The sequence below is a fragment of the Ambystoma mexicanum genome, assembly GCF_040938575.1.
Source record: "Ambystoma mexicanum isolate Mex_15411 chromosome 12 unlocalized genomic scaffold, UKY_AmexF1_1 Mex_chr12_unloc.1, whole genome shotgun sequence".
Taxonomy (NCBI): domain Eukaryota; kingdom Metazoa; phylum Chordata; class Amphibia; order Caudata; family Ambystomatidae; genus Ambystoma; species Ambystoma mexicanum.
In genome coordinates, this window is record NW_027182322.1 from 5891162 (window position 1) to 5912837 (window position 21676).

The window sequence follows — 21676 nt, forward strand, 5'->3', positions numbered from 1 at the left end:
TCCTGCTCTCAGGCTGGCGGGCCATTATCGGCCCTGGCTGCCGCACGATTGCCAGGTTTGTGTAACTATATTATTTCTAATTGGCTCCACTTTGATGACTTTCATTTGGATTCTGACTTGATTATTGAGATCTTAAATAAGTGACTGGGGATCAGGTGTCCACTTATTCTCCTGGATAACATCACAACCAACCTTTAATTCAAACATGAGTCATGACATCACAGATGGAGTACAGCTTATGATAGAGGTGGAACGACACATTGTAACAGCCCAAGTAGCTCGCCATGATCTTATAGTGGTTAGTACTCTGCGTTGTGGCCGCAGCAACCTCGGTTCGAATCCGAGACACGGCATTGCGGTGAGGCAATGTCACGGCAGTTGGGCAGATATTTTAGAATTTCCATTAATACATTGGCAATCTCTGTGGAGGACTGAAACAATTCGATATGTCCTGTTACTGTTATGAACCTTTTGTTTCTTTAATGCTCTTTGCACACTTTTTCATCGGGTGACTGTAATGTATTTCAACCAAATCTAATTAAGAGCGCATTATGTGGTGACATTTGCAGTACATGAAACATTATAACACTGCCATTTACGTCAATAACCACTAGCTTGATTAAGACATATGTATTGCAGCGACAGTATTTCCCAGTTACAAATGGGAATAAAAACAACATCCGCGAGGGATTGAACCAACGACATTTAACTGATGTTGCCAATGGAGCGCGTTACAGAGAGCGCGAGGTCCCGCCTTTACAGTCACACGCTGATGATAATACAGATGTTTAAATAAACAGGCATATCTGTGGACTTGTGGTCTTTCTACATTGGGACTCATAGTCTAGTCCTAGGCTATTGTAGGCACTGGCGTATCTTTTAGTGGAATGAGAGGCATTCTGTAGTCGCGTGAAAGGACCTTTCAAGTCAATCTGATCTGTATTGTCCTGTGAAAAAAAGCGTTCTTAGACACAGTGAGGAGTTTTTGGGGATAATGGGAAAATCATTTCCAACTAAATGACAGGAATTTCTTAGTCCAATCATGAGGTATGCTAGGCTTTTTTATACTGTGGCGGAAAGAGAGAGAGTATAACAGTCATTATAAATAAAGGGCCAAGGAAGTGACAGTTTATGGAAGGAACAATTTGCACATAGTTTTAGAATGTGGTCAGGAGGAGGACAATGTGCTTACACATATGAAACATTAGAAGGTAGACATTATGGAAGCACATATATTTCTTTATTTTTATTGTATTTGGGGAGAGGGGGTTAATATAGCACGTCCAATGTGGAAAAGTGCTTTCCATAGCACCTTGCAGGTGGGCGACATCTAGAGCTGTGCAGTAGCCACCCATGCCCCAGACGTCAAAGAGAACAAGAAGTTACACATGTTGGAAGTGAGGGTGAGACATTGAGGAGATATGATCCCCGTATGAAGCCGAGAAAAGGAGGAGGCGTGAACGTGCATCCATGTATGCAGGCGAGAAGGGAAGGAGCATTGGTCATGCATCCCTGCATGAGGGTGAGACAGGGAGGAGATATGATCCCCGTATGAAGCCGAGAGAAGGAGGAGGCGTGAACGTGCATCCATGTATGCAGGCGAGAAGGGAAGGAGCATTGGTCATGCATCCCTGCATGAGGGTGAGACAGGGAGGAGATATGATCCCCGTATGAAGCCGAGAGAAGGAGGAGGCGTGAACGTGCATCCATGTATGCAGGCGAGAAGGGAAGGAGCATTGGTCATGCATCCCTGCATGAGGGTGAGACAGGGAGGAGATATGATCCCCGTATGAAGCCGAGAGAAGGAGGAGGCGTGAACGTGCATCCATGTATGCGGGCGAGACGGGAAGGAGCATTGATCATGCATCCCTTCCTGAGGGTGAGACAGGGAGGAGATAAAATCCCTGTATGAAGCCGAGAGAACGAGGAGACATGAACGTGCATCCATGTATGCGGGCGAGAAGGGAAGGAGCATTGGTCATGCATCCCTGCATGAGGGTGAGACAGGGAGGAGATAAAATCCCTGTATGAAGCCAAGAGAATGAGGCGGCATGAACATGCATCCTTGTATGCAGGTGTGACATGGAGTCATCATGAACATGCATCCCTTTATAAGGACATAACATGGAGGACGCATGAACATGAATGCCTGAATTTTATGGTGGTGGCCTTCGGGTGATTTGGCACGTGCAATTGGTGAAGAGCACTTCTCCTGCGCAAAAAAATAAATTTACTATTAGCACCCCGGAGGGAGCCTCTGCACTTCTTATAGGGAGAAAACTCTGCAATGGAAGGGGACAGGGTCAATAACAGCTGTAAACTCTCACAAGACCATCACTGCTCTCACACTTTCCTGCTCTCAGGCTGGCGGGCCATTATCGGCCCTGGCTGCCGCACGATTGCCAGGTTTGTGTAACTATATTATTTCTAATTGGCTCCACTTTGATGACTTTCATTTGGATTCTGACTTGATTATTGAGATCTTAAATAAGTGACTGGGGATCAGGTGTCCACTTATTCTCCTGGATAACATCACAACCAACCTTTAATTCAAACATGAGTCATGACATCACAGATGGAGTACAGCTTATGATAGAGGTGGAACGACACATTGTAGCAGCCCAAGTAGCTCGCCGTGATCGTATAGTGGTTAGTACTCTGCGTTGTGGCCGCAGCAACCTCGGTTCGAATCCGAGTCACGGCATTGCGGTGAGGCAATGTCACGGCAGTTGGGCAGATATTTTAGAATTTCCATTAATACATTGGCAATCTCTGTGGAGGACTGAAACAATTCGATATGTCCTGTTACTGTTATGAACCTTTTGTTTCTTTAATGCTCTTTGCACACTTTTTCATCGGGTGACTGTAATGTATTTCAACCAAATCTAATTAAGAGCGCATTATGTGGTGACATTTGCAGTACATGAAACATTATAACACTGCCATTTACGTCAATAACCACTAGCTTGATTAAGACATATGTATTGCAGCGACAGTATTTCCCAGTTACAAATGGGAATAAAAACAACATCCGCGAGGGATTGAACCAACGACATTTAACTGATGTTGCCAATGGAGCGCGTTACAGAGAGCGCGAGGTCCCGCCTTTACAGTCACACGCTGATGATAATACAGATGTTTAAATAAACAGGCATATCTGTGGACTTGTGGTCTTTCTACATTGGGACTCATAGTCTAGTCCTAGGCTATTGTAGGCACTGGCGTATCTTTTAGTGGAATGAGAGGCATTCTGTAGTCGCGTGAAAGGACCTTTCAAGTCAATCTGATCTGTATTGTCCTGTGAAAAAAAGCGTTCTTAGACACAGTGAGGAGTTTTTGGGGATAATGGGAAAATCATTTCCAACTAAATGACAGGAATTTCTTAGTCCAATCATGAGGTGTGCTAGGCTTTTTTATACTGTGGCGGAAAGAGAGAGAGTATAACAGTCATTATAAATAAAGGGCCAAGGAAGTGACAGTTTATGGAAGGAACAATTTGCACATAGTTTTAGAATGTGGTCAGGAGGAGGACAATGTGCTTACACATATGAAACATTAGAAGGTAGACATTATGGAAGCACATATATTTCTTTATTTTTATTGTATTTGGGGAGAGGGGGTTAATATAGCACGTCCAATGTGGAAAAGTGCTTTCCATAGCACCTTGCAGGTGGGCGACATCTAGAGCTGTGCAGTAGCCACCCATGCCCCAGACGTCAAAGAGAACAAGAAGTTACACATGTTGGAAGTGAGGGTGAGACATTGAGGAGATATGATCCCCGTATGAAGCCGAGAAAAGGAGGAGGCGTGAACGTGCATCCATGTATGCAGGCGAGAAGGGAAGGAGCATTGGTCATGCATCCCTGCATGAGGGTGAGACAGGGAGGAGATATGATCCCCGTATGAAGCCGAGAGAAGGAGGAGGCGTGAACGTGCATCCATGTATGCAGGCGAGAAGGGAAGGAGCATTGGTCATGCATCCCTGCATGAGGGTGAGACAGGGAGGAGATATGATCCCCGTATGAAGCCGAGAGAAGGAGGAGGCGTGAACGTGCATCCATGTATGCGGGCGAGACGGGAAGGAGCATTGATCATGCATCCCTTCCTGAGGGTGAGACAGGGAGGAGATAAAATCCCTGTATGAAGCCGAGAGAACGAGGAGACATGAACGTGCATCCATGTATGCGGGAGAGAAGGGAAGGAGCATTGGTCATGCATCCCTGCATGAGAGTGAGACAGGGAGGAGATAAAATCCCTGTATGAAGCCAAGAGAATGAGGCGGCATGAACATGCATCCTTGTATGCAGGTGTGACATGGAGTCATCATGAACATGCATCCCTTTATAAGGACATAACATGGAGGACGCATGAACATGAATGCCTGAATTTTATGGTGGTGGCCTTCGGGTGATTTGGCACGTGCAATTGGTGAAGAGCACTTCTCCTGCGCAAAAAAATAAATGTACTATTAGCACCCCGGAGGGAGCCTCTGCACTTCTTATAGGGAGAAAACTCTGCAATGGAAGGGGACAGGGTCAATAACAGCTGTAAACTCTCACAAGACCATCACTGCTCTCACACTTTCCTGCTCTCAGGCTGGCGGGCCATTATCGGCCCTGGCTGCCGCACCATTGCCAGGTTTGTGTAACTATATTATTTCTAATTGGCTCCACTTTGATGACTTTCATTTGGATTCTGACTTGATTATTGAGATCTTAAATAAGTGACTGGGGATCAGGTGTCCACTTATTCTCATGGATAACATCACAACCAACCTTTAATTCAAACATGAGTCATGACATCACAGATGGAGTACAGCTTATGATAGAGGTGGAACGACACATTGTAGCAGCCCAAGTATCTCGCCGTGATCGTATAGTGGTTAGTACTCTGCGTTGTGGCCGCAGCAACCTCGGTTCGAATCCGAGTCACGGCATTGCGGTGAGGCAATGTCACGGCAGTTGGGCAGATATTTTAGAATTTCCATTAATACATTGGCAATCTCTGTGGAGGACTGAAACAATTCGATATGTCCTGTTACTTTTATGAACCTTTTGTTTCTTTAATGCTCTTTGCACACTTTTTCATCGGGTGACTGTAATGTATTTCAACCAAATCTAATTAAGAGCGCATTATGTGGTGACATTTGCAGTACATGAAACATTATAACACTGCCATTTACGTCAATAACCACTAGCTTGATTAAGACATATGTATTGCAGCGACAGTATTTCCCAGTTACAAATGGGAATAAAAACAACATCTGCGAGGGATTGAACCAACGACATTTAACTGATGTTGCCAATGGAGCGCGTTACAGAGAGCGCGAGGTCCCGCCTTTACAGTCACACGCTGATGATAATACAGATGTTTAAATAAACAGGCATATCTGTGGACTTGTGGTCTTTCTACATTGGGACTCATAGTCTAGTCCTAGGCTATTGTAGGCACTGGCGTATCTTTTAGTGGAATGAGAGGCATTCTTTAGTCGCGTGAAAGGACCTTTCAAGTCAATCTGATCTGTATTGTCCTGTGAAAAAAAGCGTTCTTAGACACAGTGAGGAGTTTTTGGGGATAATGGGAAAATCATTTCCAACTAAATGACAGGAATTTCTTAGTCCAATCATGAGGTGTGCTAGGCTTTTTTATACTGTGGCGGAAAGAGAGAGAGTATAACAGTCATTATAAATAAAGGGCCAAGGAAGTGACAGTTTATGGAAGGAACAATTTGCACATAGTTTTAGAATGTGGTCAGGAGGAGGACAATGTGCTTACACATATGAAACATTAGAAGGTAGACATTATGGAAGCGCATATATTTCTTTATTTTTATTGTATTTGGGGAGAGGGGGTTAATATAGCACGTCCAATGTGGAAAAGTGCTTTCCATAGCACCTTGCAGGTGGGCGAAATCTAGAGCTGTGCAGTAGCCACCCATGCCCCAGACGTCAAAGAGAACAAGAAGTTACACATGTTGGAAGTGAGGATGAGACATTGAGGAGATATGATCCCCGTATGAAGCCGAGAGAAGGAGAAGGCGTGAACGTGCATCCATGTATGTAGGCGAGAAGGGAAGGAGCATTGGTCATGCATACCTGCATGAGGGTGAGACAGGGAGGAGATATGATCCCCGTATGAAGCCGAGAGAAGGAGGAGGCGTGAACGTGCATCCATGTATGCGGGCGAGACAGGAAGGAGCATTGGTCATGCATCCCTTCCTGAGGGTGAGACAGGGAGGAGATAAAATCCCCGTATGAAGCCGAGAGAACGAGGAGACATGAACGTGCATCCATGTATGTGGGCGAGAAGGGAAGGAGCATTGGTCATGCACCCCTGCATGAGGGTGAGACAGGGAGGAGATAAAATCCCTGTATGAAGCTAAGAGAACCAGGCGGCATGAACATGCATCCTTGTATGCAGGTGTGACATGGAGTCATCATGAACATGCATCCCTTTATAAGGACATAACATGGAGGACGCATGAACATAAATGCCTGAATTTTATGGTGGTGGCCTTCGGGTGATTTGGCACGTGCAATTGGTGAAGAGCACTTCTCCTGCGCAAAAAAATAAATGTACTATTAGCACCCCAGAGGGAGCCTCTGCACTTCTTATAGGGAGAAAACTCTGCAATGGAAGGGGACAGGGTCAATAACAGCTGTAAACTCTCACAAGACCATCACTGCTCTCACACTTTCCTGCTCTCAGGCTGGCGGGCCATTATCGGCCCTGGCTGCCGCACCATTGCCAGGTTTATGTAACTATATTATTTCTAATTGGCTCCACTTTGATGACTTTCATTTGGATTCTGACTTGATTATTGAGATCTTAAATAAGTGACTGGGGATCAGGTGTCCACTTATTCTCATGGATAACATCACAACCAACCTTTAATTCAAACATGAGTCATGACATCACAGATGGAGTACAGCTTATGATAGAGGTGGAACGTCACATTGTAACAGCCCAAGTAGCTCGCTGTGATCGTATAGTGGTTAGTACTCTGCGTTGTGGCCGCAGCAACCTCGGTTCGAATCCGAGTCACGGCAGTTGGGCAGATATTTAAGAATTTCCATTAATACATTGGCAATCTCTGTGGAGGACTGAAACAATTCGATATGTCCTGTTACTGTTATGAACCTTTTGTTTCTTTAATGCTCTTTGCACACTTTTCCATCGGGTGACTGTAATGTATTTCAACCAAATCTAATTAAGAGCGCATTATGTGGTGACATTTGCAGTACATGAAACATTATAACACTGCCATTTACGTCAATAACCACTAGCTTGATTAAGACATATGTATTGCAGCGACAGTATTTCCCAGTTACAAATGGGAATAAAAACAACATCCGCGAGGGATTGAACCAACGACATTTAACTGATGTTGCCAATGGAGCGCGTTACAGAGAGCGCGAGGTCCCGCCTTTACAGTCACACGCTGATGATAATACAGATGTTTAAATAAACAGGCATATCTGTGGACTTGTGGTCTTTCTACATTGGGACTCATAATCTAGTCCTAGGCTATTGTAGGCACTGGCGTATCTTTTAGTGGAATGAGAGGCATTCTGTAGTCATGTGAAAGGACCTTTCAAGTCAATCTGATCTGTATTGTCCTGTGAAAAAAAGCGTTCTTAGACACAGTGAGGAGTTTTTGGGGATAATGGGAAAATCATTTCCAACTAAATGACAGGAATTTCTTAGTCCAATCATGAGGTGTGCTAGGCTTTTTTATACTGTGGCGGAAAGAGAGAGAGTATAACAGTCATTATAAATAAAGGGCCAAGGAAGTGACAGTTTATGGAAGGAACAATTTGCACATAGTTTTAGAATGTGGTCAGGAGGAGGACAATGTGCTTACACATATGAAACATTAGAAGGTAGACATTATGGAAGCACATATATTTCTTTATTTTTATTGTATTTGGGGAGAGGGGGTTAATATAGCACGTCCAATGTGCAAAAGTGCTTTCCATAGCACCTTGCAGGTGGGCGACATCTAGAGCTGTGCAGTAGCCACCTATGCCCCAGACGTGAAAGAGAACAAGAAGTTACACATGTTGGAAGTGAGGGTGAGACATTGAGGAGATATGATCCCCGTATGAAGCCGAGAGAAGGAGGAGGCATGAACGTGCATCCATGTATGCAGGCGAGAAGGGAAGGAGCATTGGTCATGCATCCCTGCATGAGGGTGAGACAGGGAGGAGATATGATCCCCGTATGAAGCCGAGAGAAGGAGGAGGCGTGAACGTGCATCCATGTATGCGGGCGAGACAGGAAGGAGCATTGGTCATGCATCCCTGCATGAGGGTGAGACAGGGAGGAGATATGATCCCCGTATGAAGCCGAGAGAAGGAGGAGGCGTGAACGTGCATCCATGTATGCAGGCGAGAAGGGAAGGAGCATTGGTCATGCATCCCTGCATGAGGGTGAGACAGGGAGGAGATATGATCCCCGTATGAAGCCGAGAGAAGGAGGAGGCGTGAACGTGCATCCATGTATGCAGGCGAGAAGGGAAGGAGCATTGGTCATGCATCCCTGCATGAGGGTGAGACAGGGAGGAGATATGATCCCCGTATGAAGCCGAGAGAAGAAGGAGGCGTGAACGTGCATCCATGTATGCGGGCGAGAAGGGAAGGAGCATTGGTCATGCATCCCTGCATGAGGGTGAGACAGGGAGGAGATAAAATCCCTGTATGAAGCCAAGAGAACGAGGCGGCATGAACATGCATCCTTGTATGCAGGTGTGACATGGAGTCATCATGAACATGCATCCCTTTATAAGGACATAACATGGAGGACGCATGAACATGAATGCCTGAATTTTATGGTGGTGGCCTTCGGGTGATTTGGCACGTGCAATTGGTGAAGAGCACTTCTCCTGCGCAAAAAAATAAATGTACTATTAGCACCCCGGAGGGAGCCTCTGCACTTCTTATAGGGAGAAAACTCTGCAATGGAAGGGGACAGGGTCAATAACAGCTGTAAACTCTCACAAGACCATCACTGCTCTCACACTTTCCTGCTCTCAGGCTGGCGGGCCATTATCGGCCCTGGCTGCCGCACGATTGCCAGGTTTGTGTAACTGTATTATTTCTAATTGGCTCCACTTTGATGACTTTCATTTGGATTCTGACTTGATTATTGAGATCTTAAATAAGTGACTGGGGATCAGGTGTCCACTTATTCTCATTTATAACATCACAACCAACCTTTAATTCAAACATGAGTCATGACATCACAGATGGAGTACAGCTTATGATAGAGGTGGAACGTCACATTGTAGCAGCCCAAGTAGCTCACCGTGATAGTACTCTGCGTTGTGGCCGCAGCAACCTCGGTTCGAATCCGAGTCACGGCATTGCGGTGAGGCAATGTCACGGCATTGCGGTGAGGCAATGTCACGGCAGTTGGGCAGATATTTTAGAATTTCCATTAATACATTGGCAATCTCTGTGGAGGACTGAAACAATTCGATATGTCCTGTTACTGTTAGGAACCTTTTGTTTCTTTAATGCTCTTTGCACACTTTTTCATCGGGTGACTGTAATGTATTTCAACCAAATCTAATTAAGAGCGCATTATGTGGTGACATTTGCAGTACATGAAACATTATAACACTGCCAATTACGTCAATAACCACTAGCTTGATTAAGACATATGTATTGCAGCGACAGTATTTCCCAGTTACAAATGGGAATAAAAACAACATCCGCGAGGGATTGAACCAACGACATTTAACTGATGTTGCCAATGGAGCGCGTTACAGAGAGCGCGAGGTCCCGCCTTTACAGTCACACGCTGATGATAATACAGATGTTTAAATAAACAGGCATGTCTGTGGACTTGTGGTCTTTCTACATTGGGACTCAGTCTAGTCCTAGGCTATTGTAGGCACTGGCGTATCTTTTAGTGGAATGAGAGGCATTCTGTAGTCGCCTGAAAGGACCTTTCAAGTCAATCTGATCTGTATTGTCCTGTGAAAAAAAGCGTTCTTAGACACAGTGAGGCGTTTTTGGGGATAATGGGAAAATCATTTCCAACTAAATGACAGGAATTTCTTAGTCCAATCATGAGGTGTGCTAGGCTTTTTTATACTGTGGCGGAAAGAGAGAGAGTATAACAGTCATTATAAATAAAGGGCCAAGGAAGTGACAGTTTATGGAAGGAACAATTTGCACATAGTTTTAGAATGTGGTCAGGAGGAGGACAATGTGCTTACACATATGAAACATTAGAAGGTAGACATTATGGAAGCACATATATTTCTTTATTTTTATTGTATTTGGGGAGAGGGGGTTAATATAGCACGTCCAATGTGGAAAAGTGCTTTCCATAGCACCTTGCAAGTGGGCGACATCTAGAGTTGTACAGTAGCCACCCATGCCCCAGACGTCAAAGAGAACAAGAAGTTACACATGTTGGAAGTGAGGGTGAGACATTGAGGAGATATGATCCCCGTATGAAGCCGAGAGAAGGAGGAGGCGTGAACGTGCATCCATGTATGCAGGCGAGAAGGGAAGGAGCATTGGTCATGCATCCCTGCATGAGGGTGAGACAGGGAGGAGATATGATCCCCGTATGAAGCCGAGAGAAGGAGGACGCGTGAACATGCATCCATGTATGCGGGCGAGACAGGAAGGAGCATTGGTCATGCATCCCTGCATGAGGGTGAGACAGGGAGGAGATATGATCCCCGTTTGAAGCCGAGAGAAGGAGGAGGCGTGAACGTGCATCCATGTATGCAGGCGAGAAGGGAAGGAGCATTGGTCATGCATCCCTGCATGAGGGTGAGACAGGGAGGAGATATGATCCCCGTATGAAGCCGAGAGAAGGAGGAGGCGTGAACGTGCATCCATGTATGCGGGCGAGACAGGAAGGAGCATTGGTCATGCATCCCTGCATGAGGGTGAGACAGGGAGGAGATATGATCCCCGTATGAAGCCGAGAGAAGGAGGAGGCATGAACGTGCATCCATGTATGCGGGCGAGACGGGAAGGAGCATTGGTCATGCATCCCTTCCTGAGGGTGAGACAGGGAGGAGATAAAATCCCCGTATGAAGCCGAGAGAACGAGGAGACATGAACGTGCATCCATGTATGCGGGCGAGAAGGGAAGGAGCATTGGTCATGCATCCCTGCATGAGGGTGAGACAGGGAGGAGATAAAATCCCTGTATGAAGCCAAGAGAACGAGGCGGCATGAACATGCATCCTTGTATGCAGGTGTGACATGGAGTCATCATGAACATGCATCCCTTTATAAGGACATAACATGGAGGACGCATGAACATGAATGCCTGAATTTTATGGTGGTGGCCTTCGGGTGATTTGGCACGTGCAATTGGTGAAGAGCACTTCTCCTGCGCAAAAAAATAAAAGTACTATTAGCACCCCGGAGGGAGCCTCTGCACTTCTTATAGGGAGAAAACTCTGCAATGAAAGGGGACAGGGTCAATAACAGCTGTAAACTCTCACAAGACCATCACTGCTCTCACACTTTCCTGCTCTCAGGCTGGCGGGCCATTATCGGCCCTGGCTGCCGCACCATTGCCAGGTTTGTGTAACTATATTATTTCTAATTGGCTCCACTTTGATGACTTTCATTTGGATTCTGACTTGATTATTGAGATCTTAAATAAGTGACTGGGGATCAGGTGTCCACTTATTCTCATGGATAACATCACAACCAACCTTTAATTCAAACATGAGTCATGACATCACAGATGGAGTACAGCTTATGATAGAGGTGCAAGTCACATTGTAGCAGCCCAAGTAGCTTGTGGCCGCAGCAACCTCTGTTCGAATCCGAGTCACGGCATTGCGGTGAGGCAATGTCACGGCAGTTGGGCAGATATTTTAGAATTTCCATTAATACATTGGCAATCTCTGTGGAGGACTGAAACAATTCGATATGTCCTGTTACTGTTATGAACCTTTTGTTTCTTTAATGCTCTTTGCACACTTTTTCATCGGGTGACTGTAATGTATTTCAACCAAATCTAATTAAGAGCGCATTATGTGGTGACATTTGCAGTACATGAAACATTATAACACTGCCATTTACGTCAATAACCACTAGCTTGATTAAGACATATGTATTGCAGCGACAGTATTTCCCAGTTACAAATGGGAATAAAAACAACATCCGCGAGGGATTGAACCAACGACATTTAACTGATGTTGCCAATGGAGCGCGTTACAGAGAGCGCGAGGTCCCGCCTTTACAGTCACACGCTGATGATAATACAGATGTTTAAATAAACAGGCATATCTGTGGACTTGTGGTCTTTCTACATTGGGAGTCATAGTCTAGTCCTAGGCTATTGTAGGCACTGGCGTATCTTTTAGTGGAATGAGAGGCATTCTGTAGTCGCGTGAAAGGACCTTTCAAGTCAATCTGATCTGTATTGTCCTGTGAAAAAAAGCGTTCTTAGACACAGTGAGGAGTTTTTGGGGATAATGGGAAAATCATTTCCAACTAAATGACAGGAATTTCTTAGTCCAATCATGAGGTGTGCTAGGCTTTTTTATACTGTGGCGGAAAGAGAGAGAGTATAACAGTCATTATAAGTAAAGGGCCAAGGAAGTGACAGTTTATGGAAGGAACAATTTGCACATAGTTTTAGAATGTGGTCAGGAGGAGGACAATGTGCTTACACATATGAAACATTAGAAGGTAGACATTATGGAAGCACATATATTTCTTTATTTTTATTGTATTTGGGGAGAGGGGGTTAATATAGCACGTCCAATGTGGAAAAGTGCTTTCCATAGCACCTTGCAGGTGGGCGACATCTAGAGCTGTGCAGTAGCCACCCATGCCCCAGACGTCAAAGAGAACAAGAAGTTACACATGTTGGAAGTGAGGGTGAGACATTGAGGAGATATGATCCCCGTATGAAGCCGAGAGAAGGAGGAGGCGTGAACGTGCATCCATGTATGCAGGCGAGAAGGGAAGGAGCATTGGTCATGCATCCCTGCATGAGGGTGAGACAGGGAGGAGATATGATCCCCGTATGAAGCCGAGAGAAGGAGGACGCGTGAACGTGCATCCATGTATGCGGGCGAGACAGGAAGGAGCATTGGTCATGCATCCCTGCATGAGGGTGAGACAGGGAGGAGATATGATCCCCGTATGAAGCCGAGAGAAGGAGGAGGCGTGAACGTGCATCCATGTATGCAGGCGAGAAGGGAAGGAGCATTGGTCATACATCCCTGCATGAGGGTGAGACAGGGAGGAGATATGATCCCCGTATGAAGCCGAGAGAAGGAGGAGGCGTGAACGTGCATCCATGTATGCGGGCGAGACAGGAAGGAGCATTGGTCATGCATCCCTGCATGAGGGTGAGACAGGGAGGAGATATGATCCCCGTATGAAGCTGAGAGAAGGAGGAGGCGTGAACGTGCATCCATGTATGCGGGCGAGACGGGAAGGAGCATTGGTCATGCATCCCTTCCTGAGGGTGAGACAGGGAGGAGATAAAATCCCTGTATGAAGCCGAGAGAACGAGGAGACATGAACGTGCATCCATGTATGCGGACGAGAAGGGAAGGAGCATTGGTCATGCATCCCTGCATGAGGGTGAGACAGGGAGGAGATAAAATCCCTGTATGAAGCCAAGAGAACGAGGCGGCTTGAACATGCATCCTTGTATGCAGGTGTGACATGGAGTCATCATGAACATGCATCCCTTTATAAGGACATAACATGGAGGACGCATGAACATGAATGCCTGAATTTTATGGTGGTGGCCTTCGGGTGATTTGGCACGTGCAATTGGTGAAGAGCACTTCTCCTGCGCAAAAAAATAAATGTACTATTAGCACCCCGGAGGGAGCCTCTGCACTTCTTATAGGGAGAAAACTCTGCAATGGAAGGGGACAGGGTCAATAACAGCTGTAAACTCTCACAAGACCATCACTGCTCTCACACTTTCCTGCTCTCAGGCTGGCGGGCCATTATCGGCCCTGGCTGCCGCACCATTGCCAGGTTTGTGTAACTATATTATTTCTAATTGGCTCCACTTTGATGACTTTCATTTGGATTCTGACTTGATTATTGAGATCTTAAATAAGTGACTGGGGATCAGGTGTCCACTTATTCTCATGGATAACATCACAACCAACCTTTAATTCAAACATGAGTCATGACATCACAGATGGAGTACAGCTTATGATAGAGGTGGAACGTCACATTGTAGCAGCCTAAGTAGCTCGCCGTGATCGTATAGTGGTTAGTACTCTGCGTTGTGGCTGCAGCAACCTTGGTTCGATTCCGAGTCACAGCACTGCGGTGAGGCAATGTCACGGCAGTTGGGCAGATATTTTAGAATTTCCATTAATACATTGGCAATCTCTGTGGAGGACTGAAACAATTCGATATGTCCTGTTACTGTTATGAACCTTTTGTTTCTTTAATGCTCTTTGCACACTTTTTCATCGGGTGACTGTAATGTATTTCAACCAAATCTAATTAAGAGCGCATTATGTGGTGCCATTTGCAGTACATGAAACATTATAACACTGCCATTTACGTCAATAACCACTAGCTTGATTAAGACATATGTATTGCAGCGACAGTATTTCCCAGTTACAAATGGGAATAAAAACAACATCCGCGAGGGATTGAACCAACGACATTTAACTGATGTTGCCAATGGAGCGCGCTACAGAGAGCGCGAGGTCCCGCCTTTACAGTCACACGCTGATGATAATACAGATGTTTAAATAAACAGGCATATCTGTGGACTTGTGGTCTTTCTACATTGGGACTCATAGTCTAGTCCTAGGCTATTGTAGGAACTGGTGTATCTTTTAGTGGAATGAGAGGCATTCTGTAGTCGCGTGAAAGGACCTTTCAAGTCAATCTGATCTGTATTGTCCTGTGAAAAAAAGCGTTCTTAGACACAGTGAGGAGTTTTTGGGGATAATGGGAAAATCATTTCCAACTAAATGACAGGAATTTCTTAGTCCAATCATGAGGTGTGCTAGGCTTTTTTATACTGTGGCGGAAAGAGAGAGAGTATAACACTCATTATAAATAAAGGGCCAAGGAAGTGACAGTTTATGGAAGGAACAATTTGCACATAGTTTTAGAATGTGGTCAGGAGGATGACAATGTGCTTACACATATGAAACATTAGAAGGTAGACATTATGGAAGCACATATATTTCTTTATTTTTATTGTATTTGGGAAGAGGGGGTTAATATAGCACGTCCAATGTGGAAAAGTGCTTTCCATAGCACCTTGCAGGGGGGCGACATCTAGAGCTGTGCAGTAGCCACCCATGCCCCAGACGTCAAAGAGAACAAGAAGTTACACATGTTGGAAGTGAGGGTGAGACATTGAGGAGATATGATCCCCGAATGAAGCCGAGAGAAGGAGGAGGCGTGAACGTGCATCCATGTATGCAGGCGAGAAGGGAAGGAGCATTGGTCATGCATCCCTGCATGAGGGTGAGACAGGGAGGAGATATGATCCCCGTATGAAGCCGAGAGAAGGAGGAGGCGTGAACGTGCATCCATGTATGCGGGCGAGACAGGAAGGAGCATTGGTCATGCATCCCTGCATGAGGGTGAGACAGGGAGGAGATATGATCCCCGTATGAAGCCGAGAGAAGGAGGAGGCGTGAACGTGCATCCATGTATGCAGGCGAGAAGGGAAGGAGCATTGGTCATGCATCCCTGCATGAGGGTGAGACAGGGAGGAGATATGATCCCCGTATGAAGCCGAGAGAAGGAGGAGGCGTGAACGTGCATCCATGTATGCGGGCGAGACAGGAAGGAGCATTGGTCATGCATCCCTGCATGGGGGTGAGACAGGGAGGAGATATGATCCCCGTATGAAGCCGAGAAAAGGAGGAGGCGTGAACGTGCATCCATGTATGCGGGCGAGACGGGAAGGAGCATTGGTCATGCATCCCTTCCTGAGGGTGAAACAGGGAGGAGATAAAATCCCCGTATGAAGCCGAGAGAACGAGGAGACATGAACGTGCATCCATGTATGCGGGCGAGAAGGGAAGGAGCATTGGTCATGCATCCCTGCATGAGGGTGAGACAGGGAGGAGATAAAATCCCTGTATGAAGCCAAGAGAATGAGGCGGCATGAACATGCATCCTTGTATGCAGGTGTGACATGGAGTCATCATGAACATGCATCCCTTTATAAGGACATAACATGGAGGACGCATGAACATTAATGCCTGAATTTTATGGTGGTGGCCTTCGGGTGATTTGGCACGTGCAATTGGTGAAGAGCACTTCTCCTGCGCAAAAAAATAAATGTACTATTAGCACCCCGGAGGGAGCCTCTGCACTTCTTATAGGGAGAAAACTCTGCAATGAAAGGGGACAGGGTCAATAACAGCTGTAAACTCTCACAAGACCATCACTGCTCTCACACTTTCCTGCTCTCAGGCTGGCGGGCCATTATCAGCCCTGGCTGCCGCACCATTGCCAGGTTTGTGTAACTATATTATTTCTAATTGGCTCCACTTTGATGACTTTCATTTGGATTCTGACTTGATTATTGAGATCTTAAATAAGTGACTGGGGATCAGGTGTCCACTTATTCTCATGGATAACATCACAACCAACCTTTAATTCAAACATGAGTCATGACATCACAGATGGAGTACAGCTTATGACAGAGGTGGGACATCACATTGGGGCAGCCCAAGTAGCTCGCCGTGATCGTATAGTGGTTAGTACTCTGTGTTGTGGCCGCAGCAACCTCCGTTCGAATCCGAGTCACGGCATTGCGGTGAGGCAATGTCACGGCAGTTGGGCAGATATTTTAGAATTTCCATTAATACATTGGCAATCTCTGTGGAGGACTGAAACAATTCGATATGTCCTGTTACTGTTATGAACCTTTTGTTTCTTTAATGCTCTTTGCACACTTTTTCATCGGGTGACTGTAATGTATTTCAACCAAATCTAATTAAGAGCGCATTATGTGGTGACATTTGCATTACATGAAACATTATAACACTGCCATTTACGTCAATAACCACTAGCTTGATTAAGACATATGTATTGCAGCGACAGTATTTCCCAGTTACAAATGGGAATAAAAACAACATCCGCGAGGGATTGAACCAACGACATTTAACTTATGTTGCCAATGGAGCGCGTTACAGAGAGCGCGAGGTCCCGCCTTTACAGTCACACGCTGATGATAATACAGATGTTTAAATAAACAGGCATATCTGTGGACTTGTGGTCTTTCTACATTGGGACTCATAGTCTAGTCCTAGGCTATTGTAGGCACTGGCGTATCTTTTAGTGGAATGAGAGGCATTCTGTAGTCGCGTGAAAGGACCTTTCAAGTCAATCTGATCTGTATTGTCCTGTGAAAAAAAGCGTTCTTAGACACAGTGAGGAGTTTTTGGGGATAATGGGAAAATCATTTCCAACTAAATGACAGGAATTTCTTAGTCCAATCATGAGGTGTGCTAGGCTTTTTTATACTGTGGCGGAAAGAGAGAGAGTATAACAGTCATTATAAATAAAGGGCCAAGGAAGTGACAGTTTATGGAAGGAACAATTTGCACATAGTTTTAGAATGTGGTCAGGAGGAGGACAATGTGCATACACATATGAAACATTAGAAGGTAGACATTATGGAAGCACATATATTTCTTTATTTTTATTGTATTTGGGGAGAGGGGGTTAATATAGCACGTCCAATGTGGAAAAGTGCTTTCCATAGCACCTTGCAGGTGGGCGACATCTAGAGCTGTGCAGTAGCCACCCATGCCCCAGACGTCAAAGAGAACAAGAAGTTACACATGTTGGAAGTGAGGGTGAGACATTGAGGAGATATGATCCCCGTATGAAGCCGAGAGAAGGAGGAGGCGTGAACGTGCATCCATGTATGCAGGCGAGAAGGGAAGGAGCATTGGTCATGCATCCCTGCATGAGGGTGAGACAGGGAGGAGATATGATCCCCGTATGAAGCCGAGAGAAGGAGGAGGCGTGAACGTGCATCCATGTATGCGGGCGAGACAGGAAGGAGCATTGGTCATGCATCCCTGCATGAGGGTGAGACAGGGAGGAGATATGATCCCCGTATGAAGCCGAGAAAGGAGGAGGCGTGAACGTGCATCCATGTATGCAGGCGAGAAGGGAAGAAGCATTGGTCATGCATCCCTGCATGAGGGTGAGACAGGGAGGAGATATGATCCCCGTATGAAGCCGAGAGAAGGAGGAGGCGTGAACGTGCATCCATGTATGCGGGCGAGACAGGAAGGAGCATTGGTCATGCATCCCTGCATGAGGGTGAGACAGGGAGGAGATATGATCCCCGTATGAAGCCGAGAGAAGGAGGAGGCGTGAACGTGCATCCATGTATGCGGGCGAGACGGGAAGGAGCATTGGTCATGCATCCCTTCCTGAGGGTGAGACAGGGAGGAGATAAAATCCCCGTATGAAGCCGAGAGAATGAGGAGACATGAACGTGCATCCATGTATGCGGGCGAGAAGGGAAGGAGCATTGGTCATGCATCCCTGCATGAGGGTGAGACAGGGAGGAGATAAAATCCCTGTATGAAGCCAAGAAAACGAGGCGGCATGAACATGCATCCTTGTATGCAGGTGTGACATGGAGTCATCATGAACATGCTTCCCTTTATAAGGACATAACATGGAGGACGCATGAACATGAATGCCTGAATTTTATGGTGGTGGCCTTCGGGTGATTTGGCACGTGCAATTGGTGAAGAGCACATCTCCTGCTCAAAAAAATAAATCTACTATTAGCACCCCGGAGGGAGCCTCTGCACTTCTTATAGGGAGAAAACTCTGCAATGGAAGGGGACAGGGTCAATAACAGCTGTAAACTCTCACAAGACCATCACTGCTCTCACACTTTCCTGCTCTCAGGCTGGCGGGCCATAATCGGCCCTGGCTGCCGCACCATTGCCAGGTTTGTGTAACTATATTATTTCTAATTGGCTCCACTTTGATGACTTTCATTTGGATTCTGACTTGATTATTGAGATCTTAAATAAGTGACTGGGGATCAGGTGTCCACTTATTCTCATGGATAACATCACAACCAACCTTTAATTCAAACATGAGTCATGACATCAAAGATGGAGTACAGCTTATGACAGAGGTGGAACGTCACATTGTGGCAGCCCAAGTAGCTCGCCGTGATCGTATAGTGGTTAGTACTCTGTGTTGTGGCCGCAGCAACCTCGGTTCGAATCCGAGTCACGGCAGTTGGGCAGATATTTTAGAATTTCCATTAATACATTGGCAATCTCTGTGGAGGACTGAAACAATTCGATATGTCCTGTTACTGTTATGAACCTTTTGTTTCTTTAATGCTCTTTGCACACTTTTTCATCGGGTGACTGTAATGTATTTCAACCAAATCTAATTAAGAGCGCATTATGTGGTGACATTTGCAGTACATGAAACATTATAACACTGCCATTTACGTCAATAACCACAACTTGATTAAGACATATGTATTGCAGCGACAGTATTTCCCAGTTACAAATGGGAATAAAAACAACATCCGCGAGGGATTGAACCAACGACATTTAACTGATGTTGCCAATGGAGCGCGTTACAGAGAGCGCGAGGTCCCGCCTTTACAGTCACACGCTGATGATAATACAGATGTTTAAATAAACAGGCATATCTGTGGACTTGTGGTCTTTCTACATTGGGAGTCATAGTCTAGTCCTAGGCTATTGTAGGCACTGGCGTATCTTTTAGTGGAATGAGAGGCATTCTGTAGTCGCGTGAAAGGACCTTTCAAGTCAATCTGATCTGTATTGTCCTGTGAAAAAAAGCGTTCTTAGACACAGTGAGGAGTTTTTGGGGATAATGGGAAAATCATTTCCAACTAAATGACAGGAATTTCTTAGTCCAATCATGAGGTGTGCTAGGCTTTTTTATACTGTGGCGGAAAGAGAGAGAGTATAACAGTCATTATAAATAAAGGGCCAAGGAAGTGACAGTTTATGGAAGGAACAATTTGCACATAGTTTTAGAATGTGGTCAGGAGGAGGACAATGTGCTTACACATATGAAACATTAGAAGGTAGACATTATGGAAGCACATATATTTCTTTATTTTTATTGTATTTGGGGAGAGGGGGTTAATATAGCACGTCGAATGTGGAAAAGTGCTTACCATAGCACCTTGCAGGTGGGCGACATCTAGAGCTGTGCAGTAGCCACCCATGCCCCAGACGTCAAAGAGAACAAGAAGTTACACATGTTGGAAGTGAGGGTGAGACATTGAGGAGATATGATCCCCGTATGAAGCCGAGAGAAGGAGGAGGCGTGAACGTGCATCCATGTATGCATGCGAGAAGGGAAGGAGCATTGGTCATGCATCCCTGCATGAGGGTGAGACAGGGAGGAGATATGATCCCCGTATGAAGTCGAGAGAAGGAGGAGGCGTGAACGTGCATCCATGTATGGAGGCGAGACAGGAAGGAGCATTGGTCATGCATCCCTGCATGAGGGTGAGACAGGGAGGAGATATGATCCCCGTATGAAGCCGAGAGAAGGAGGAGGCGTGAACGTGCATCCATGTATGCAGGCGAGAAGGGAAGGAGCATTGGTCATGCATCCCTGCATGAGGGTGAGACAGGGAGGAGATATGATCCCTGTATGAAGCCGAGAGAAGGAGGAGGCGTGAACGTGCATCCATGTATGCGGGCGAGACAGGAAGGAGCATTGGTCATGCATCCCTGCATGAGGGTGAGACAGGGAGGAGATATGATCCCCGTATGAAGCCGAGAGAAGGAGGAGGCGTGAACGTGCATCCATGTATGCAGGCGAGACGGGAAGGAGCATTGGTCATGCATCCCTTCCTGAGGGTGAGACAGGGAGGAGATAAAATCCCCGTATGAAGCCGAGAGAACGAGGAGACATGAACGTGCATCCATGTATGCGGGCGAGAAGGGAAGGAGCATAGGTCATGCATCCCTGCATGAGGGTGAGACAGGGAGGAGATAAAATCCCTGTATGAAGCCAAGAGAACGAGGCGGCATGAACATGCATCCTTGTATGCAGGTGTGACATGGAGTCATCATGAACATGCATCCCTTTATAAGGACATAACATGGAGGACGCATGAACATGAATGCCTGAATTTTATGGTGGTGGCCTTTGGGTGATTTGGCACGTGCAATTGGTGAAGAGCACTTCTCCTGCGCAAAAAAATAAATGTACTATTAGCACCCCGGAGGGAGCCTCTGCACTTCCTATAGGGAGAAAACTCTGCAATGGAAGGGGACAGGGTCAATAACAGCTGTAAACTCTCACAAGACCATCACTGCTCTCACACTTTCCTGCTCTCAGGCTGGCGGGCCATTATCGGCCCTGGCTGCCGCACCATTGCCAGGTTTGTGTAACTATATTATTTCTAATTGGCTCCACTTTGATGACTTTCATTTGGATTCTGACTTGATTATTGAGATCTTAAATAAGTGACTGGGGATCAGGTGTCCACTTATTCTCATGGATAACATCACAACCAACCTTTAATTCAAACATGAGTCATGACATCACAGATGGAGTACAGCTTATGATAGAGGTGGAACGTCACATTGTAGCAGCCCAAGTAGCTCGCCGTGTTCGTATAGTGGTTAGTACTCTGCGTTGTGGCCGCAGCAACCTCGGTTCGAATCCGAGTCACGGCA

General features: G+C 46.0%; 4 non-coding genes across 4 annotated transcripts; all 4 read left to right on the forward strand.

Moving 5' to 3' along the window:
- Positions 1–2632: 2632 nt before the first annotated feature.
- TRNAH-GUG (transfer RNA histidin (anticodon GUG)) lies at positions 2633–2704 on the forward strand. Its single transcript has one exon. It is a non-coding gene; the product is annotated as a tRNA-His (tRNA).
- A 2160-nt stretch (positions 2705–4864) lies between these two features.
- On the forward strand, positions 4865–4936 carry TRNAH-GUG (transfer RNA histidin (anticodon GUG)). Its single transcript has one exon. It is a non-coding gene; the product is annotated as a tRNA-His (tRNA).
- Positions 4937–6977: 2041 nt separating this feature from the next.
- TRNAH-GUG (transfer RNA histidin (anticodon GUG)) lies at positions 6978–7049 on the forward strand. The gene has a single exon. It is a non-coding gene; the product is annotated as a tRNA-His (tRNA).
- Positions 7050–19159: 12110 nt separating this feature from the next.
- TRNAH-GUG (transfer RNA histidin (anticodon GUG)) lies at positions 19160–19231 on the forward strand. The gene has a single exon. It is a non-coding gene; the product is annotated as a tRNA-His (tRNA).
- Positions 19232–21676: the final 2445 nt, after the last annotated feature.